The sequence below is a fragment of the Triticum aestivum genome, chromosome 7B (genome assembly GCF_018294505.1).
Source record: "Triticum aestivum cultivar Chinese Spring chromosome 7B, IWGSC CS RefSeq v2.1, whole genome shotgun sequence".
NCBI lineage: Eukaryota > Viridiplantae > Streptophyta > Magnoliopsida > Poales > Poaceae > Triticum > Triticum aestivum.
The window spans coordinates 135,026,782-135,033,239 of NC_057813.1; positions in this window are offsets into that span (position 1 = coordinate 135,026,782).

Genomic DNA, 6,458 nt, shown 5'->3' on the forward strand with positions numbered 1-6,458 from the left:
TGAAATTATGATACCATGCCAACTTTCAACTTTTTCAAAGTTCATTTGAAATGCTTTAATGTCTTATGGTTCGGCCCTCGTAATACCATTAATCCCGGTTCGCTCCTTGTCAACTATGTTCTCACCAAGAACACTCTCAAGAGGGCAGCCACGTGGGCCATTGGTCCCAGTTCGTCTGGACCTTTTGCTCCCGGTTCCACGCACGAACCGGGACCAATGCGCCTCACCCCTAGCCCATGATCATTAGTCCCGGTTTGTGCCACAAACCGGGACTAAAGGGTTGGTCCTGGTTGCGCTCAGAGTTTAGTCCCACCTCGCCAACCGAAGGGCGCTCAAACCGGTTTATAAGCCCGTCCCTCTCTGCCTTGTTGAGCTCCTCTCAAAGTGAAAATAGATGCCCCTATACAGGGAATTTGACCTAAATTCTTAGTGAATTTCTCTGAAATTCATAGAAATTTATTATGAATTTAGGTTGAATTTTCTCTATAGGCGCATCTATGTTCATTTTTTAGTAAAGTTAATCACAAACTTGTGATTCACACAAATTTCAAAGAATTCAAATTTTAACTATTCAAATTTGAAAACTAATGGCACTAACAGAAAGTTTATAATTTTTCTAAAACTAATGGCACTAACAGAAAGTTTATAATTTTACTGACCTAAAAGCAAAAAGTATTAAAAAATAAAGCAAAAAACAAAAGAAAATAAATAATGCAGAAAAGAAAACAAAAAAACTGGAAACAAAATAAAAATAGCACCAATAAGTATTTTGTTGTAAGTAGAAACAAAATAAAATAAATAAAGCAACAAAGAAAACAAAAAAACAAAAAAGTGTTTTCAAATTTGAAAACTAATGGCACTAACAGAAAGTTTATAATTTTTCTAAAACTAAAAGCAAAAAAGAATTAGAAAATAAAGCAAAAAACAAAAGAAAATAAATAATGCAGAAAACAAAACAAAAAACTGGAAAAAAATAAAAATAGCAACAATAAGTAAAGAAAACAAAAAAACAAAAAAATGCCTCCTACTGGGCCCCCACGGCTTGAATTTGACTAGAAACCCTACCATGGGCCAGGATTCAGGCCCGCAGGAGGCCCAGTAGGCCCACAGGCAGATAAGTGACTTTAGGCCCGTAAACCTACATTTGAGAGGAGCTCGAAGTGGTCAGCGCAGCAGCGCTTATAAACCATTGTCGAGCCCTCTCGGCTAGCGAGCTGGGACTAAACATCCCACCGCACCACGCTGCGCCAGTTCCAGCACAAGGCCTTTGGTCACGGTTGGTGCCACTAACCGGGACTAAAGGGGGGCATTGGTCCCGGTTCGTGGCATAAACCGGGACCAATGCCCACCTTTAATCCCGGTTGGTGCCACCAACCGGGACCAAAGGCCACTGCTTCCCGCCCTTTGAGCTGCCGAAAACTGGCCTTTGGTCCCGGTTGGTGGCACCAACCGGGACTAAAGGAGGCATTGGTCCCGGTTGGTGCCACGAACTGGGACCAAAGCCTTTGCTACATAAGCAACACTTGGGGAATTTTTAGATTTCCCTCGCCAGTTGCCCCCGACGACGCCGACGACCTCCTCGACGCCGCCAGGCTGCCCGTGCCGCCCGTTCCTCATCGCCGTCGCCCCGCGCCCCTGCCTCGTGCTGGCCGTTGCCGCCCGCTCCTCGTCGTTGTCGCCCTGCCCCTGCCCCGTCCCGCCCCCGCGCGCCGGCGCCCTCGCCGCCCCCGCCGTCGCCTCGAGCTCCCCTGCTCGCGCGCGCCGCCCCGAGCCCCTGCCACGTGCTCGCCATCGCCGTCGCCCTGCCCCCGCCCCGTCCCGCCCCCGCGCACCGGCCCCACTGTGAGCCGCCGCCCCGGCTCTATTTTTTTATTAGTTTAATTTTTTTGTTCATATATATATATATATATAATGTATATGTGTATGTATGTGGCTATATGTTTTTGTTCATATGTGGCTATATGTTTTTTTATTTTTATTAGTTTAATTTTTTTGTTCATATGTGGTGTATATGTGTATATGGCTATAATGTATATGTGTATGTGATATATATGTGTATGTGTCTCTAATGTATATGTGTATGTGATGTATATGTGTATGTGGCTAGAATATGCTAAATATATACGTCAAAAATGTTTTTTGTTCATAGAAAGTGTTTTGTTCATATATAGAAAGTTTTTATATATGACAATGGATATATATTCGATATATATGAGAAATGATGATCCATGGAAAAGGTTTATATATGCAAAAGTTACAATTTTAGAAAGTTTTATATATCTAGCTAGGAAGGGAAGAAGAAGAAAAAGAATAATGAGAGGAAAAAGGAAATAAGAAGAGGAAAGAAAGAAGAAGAGGAGAGGAAGAAGAGGAGAAATAAATAAGAAGAAGAAAAAAGAAGAAAAGGAAGAAGAGAAGAAGAAAGGAATAGAGGAGAAGAAGAAAAAATAAAAAAAAATTCTATTTTTTCTTCTTCTCCTCTATTCCTTTCTTCTTCTCCTCTTTTTTCTTCTTCTTTTTTTCTTCGATCTTCTCCTCTATTCCTTTCTTCTTCTCCTCTATTCCTTTCTTCTTCTCCTCTTTTTTTTCTTCTTTTTTTTCTTCGATCTTCTCCTTTGTCGTCGTCGATATACCCCCCCCCTCGGCCCTCTCGCTCGACCAAAACTCTCGAGGACACCCAAACCCTAGAGAAAAAACGATGTTGGTCTCCTACCCCCTCCCGCTGCGCCCCTACCCGACAAACTCTCTTGAGGCCACCCAAATTTACCAAGTTAAAAGAGCGTTGTCGTCGAGGCCACCCCAAACCCTTGAAGTGTTGTGTCGAGGCCACCCCAAACCCTTGAAGCGTTGTCTAGGCCACCCCAAACCCTAGAGAAGCAGCATCGAGGCTACTAACATGATTCCTTATTGTGATTAGCTAGCTAGTTCTACATTTGCAACTAATATATATCCATTTGTACCATGTTTGAATAATAATTGACATGTTGTAAATATTTGCAGAAACTATGGAGCACTCCCGAGACGAAGCAACAAAAGCGATGTAGGGGGAGATAATCACAGAAGGAAGTGATGTCGTTGCGTCATTTTTCAACGACATCGTTGGTCAGGAAGGACTGGGTGAAGAAGAGGGCTATGTTCATGATGGCTCCGGCCCATTAATGCCGATACAAGAAGAGGGCTATGTTCATGATGGCTCCGGTGACCCAATGGAGGTACAAGAAGGAGACCTTGGTGACTGCTCCGGTGACTGAATCGAGTCTGGCCAGGTATATATATATATATTAGTTAAGCCCGTGCTGACTAGTTAATCGATGCATTCATTGTTTTGGTATGTGTACACATATTAATTAACTCTCGTCTTTCTTCCTTTTTTAGCCCTCCGGATCGAGCACAACTTCGGTAAGGAGACGAGGCCCGAAGAAAAAGTTGAGCTCGGATGAAAAGTTTGAGATCACAGCAATCGCGCGCGACGGCGAACCGATTGAACCCATCCCGACAAAGAACGCATTTGTTGCTCAGTGCGGGGTTCTTGTTAGGGACAAGATCCCGATCAGCATCCACCAATGGTATAAGCCTAAGGAGGAAGACCCTCAGGTGTCTTATGTCAATGATATGCAGAAAGATGATCTTTGGACTGAGCTGAAGGAAAATTTCACCCTACCGCCAGAGGAGGATCCGGAGAAGCCAGTTAAAGAGCAATTAATCAAGTCTTGTGCTCTTAAGAAGATGGCAGACCTATTCAAGAGGTGGAGGAAAGAGCTGAAAAAGTTTGTCGACAAAGAAGAGACACCAGAATTCATCGGCAAATATGAGAAGATCAGAGATCACTGGCCCGCATTTGTGGCCTACACGACATCGGAAAAGAGTAAGAAGATGTCGGCGACAAACAAGCAAAATGCTATGAAGAAGAAGTTTCACCATCGCACGGGGTCAGGTGGCTACCTCAAAGCCCGGCCTAAGTGGTCCAAGGCTAGGAATGATCTGCTTGATAAAGGGATCGAACCGGAGACAATGAGATGGCCAGACCGTTGCCGGACTTGGTTCTTCGGGGCTGGCGGAACCTTGGACCCTATATCAAGGAAGTGCCGTTGGACGGACGAGCAACTGAAAACACCAGTCACAAGGCTTCGGCAGTATATCGATGCAGTGGAGCAAGGGACGTTCGTTCCAGACAGGGAGAAGGACGAGCTCACAATGGCCCTCGTGAATCCTGAGCACCCTGGACGGACACGAGGCACGCGAGGCTCCATCCCGTGGAAGGTTGGTCTTCCAGACGCAGGGGGTTACAAAACCCACGAGAGGAGGAAGAAACTGGAGCAGAGCCAACTGCAGGCGCTGCACGAAAGGGTAATGGGGCTAGAGGAACGAGAAGCAGATCGCAACAAACGACCTGCCGAAGCTACCCCACCATCTCAGCGGAGAAGCAGCATGGATTCCACCGAGCTGCTTCAGCCAGAGCATGTCTTGACGGCTCCTGCCAGCTATCCCATGGATGCTATCACGGAGGCTCAAAATTGCCACCTTATGACGCGATGGATGAATTTGAAGGTCAAGGCGGCTGTTGGCTCTGTTTATCCTACTAAACACGGCGCAACTTCTCACTGCAGGCCGATTCCAGAAGGATATGCTAGGGTGATGGTGGATGAAATAACGGAGGGATTTGAGGACCTCCTGCTTGACTACCCTACCGGTGAAGGGGAGACTAGGCTGGGTTCTGGTCTACAGACTCCATGCCTATGGCGGAAGGAGCTCATCAACCTTCCGAACTGGATGCCTCCGCCTCCTCCTCCTCCGACGACGAGTCAGGGCACTCCGCCTCCTCCTCCAGCGAGTGACGATCAGGGCACTGGGCCTCCTTCTCTGGCGTGTGGCGGCACTCCGCCTCCTTCTCTGCCTGCGCCGGCGTGCCCGAGCAGCCAGCAGCCTCCTCCTTCTCTGGCGCATGGTGGCACTCCGCCTCCTTCTTCGCCTGCACCGGCGTGCCTGAGCAGCCAACAGCCTCCTCCTTCTCCGGCGCGTGGTGGCACTCCGCTCCTTCTCCGCCTGCGCCGGCGTGCCCGAGCAGCCAGCAGCCTCCTCCTTCTTCACCTCGCCAGGAAGTTCGGAAGAGACTCGCCGCTGCCCCGGCTGCTCCGGCGCGTCGTAGTCCTTCTCCTCCGCCTCGTAAGCAAGCACGAAAGAAGACAGGCACCATAGCCGCTCCGTCTGCTCCGGCGTCTAGCAGTACAGCCAGCAGAGGCGGGAGGCAATATAGATACGGTCCTTCTCTCAAGCCTCTAGAGAAGTTACCTTACGAGAGGACCAAGGAGGAAAACGCGAAGATCGTGCAAGGCGAAGTGGACGACTTATTTGTCGGGTTGAAAGCAAAGAGACATCCACCTCCGGAGGAGAAGGTAGATCCGGTCAAAGCAAAGTGCACTATCGATGCCCTGAGGAAACCACCAAAGTCTCCGCCGAGAACCAACTATGAGCGCATTACTGAACAGACATATCTCAAAGCGGAGCGGTCGGGAAGTACTATGAGTGATAAAAGGTTAAAAGAACGAACAGCTGGGAAAAAAATTTCCCAGCTCGTCGAACAAGCAAAGCAATCGTGCCCCCCTCTCAATGTGTATCGCGGCGACATCGTCGCTAATGCTCCGGGGACAGTGGTCGGTTATGGCAATCTTGGAGATTACCTACCTGACGATCAACTTCCTGATTTCTTGGAGGTGGACGAACACAGATACGAGTACGAGAAGCCTCTCGTCAAAGATGAAAAATCTCTAACAACTATGATGCGAAGATTCCATAATTGGTACATGAAAACCTGCAGAGAGTCTGGGGGGACGAATGCTTTGTATCTGAATATTAAAGAGGAGCACGACTGTCGGTGTCAAAACTGGCTGATCTCGGGTAGGGGGTCCCGAACTATGCGTCTAGGCGGATGGTAACAGGAGACAAGGGACACGATGTTTTTACCCAGGTTCGGGCCCTCTCGATGGAGGTAAAACCCTACTCCTGCTTGATTAATATTGACGACATGGGTAGTACAAGAGTAGATCTACCACGAGATCAGAGAGGCTAAACCCTAGAAGCTAGCCTATGGTATGATTCTTGTTCGTCCTACGGACTAAAACCCTCCGGTTTATATAGACACCGGAGAGGGCTAGGGTTACACAGAGTCGGTTACAATGGGAGGAGATCTACATATCTGTATCGCCAAGCTTGCCTTCCACGCCAAGGAATGTCCCATCCGGACACGGGACGAAGTCTTCAATCTTGTATCTTCATAGTCCAGGAGTTCGGCCAAAGGTTATAGTCTGGTCATCCGGACACCCCCTAATCCAGGACTCCCTCAGTAGCCCCCGAACCAGGCTTCAATGACGATAAGTACGGCACGCAGATTTGTCTTCGGCATTGCAAGGCGGGTTCTTCTCCAAACTCCATATACTTGTTGAATAGTGTCCGGCTTCTGG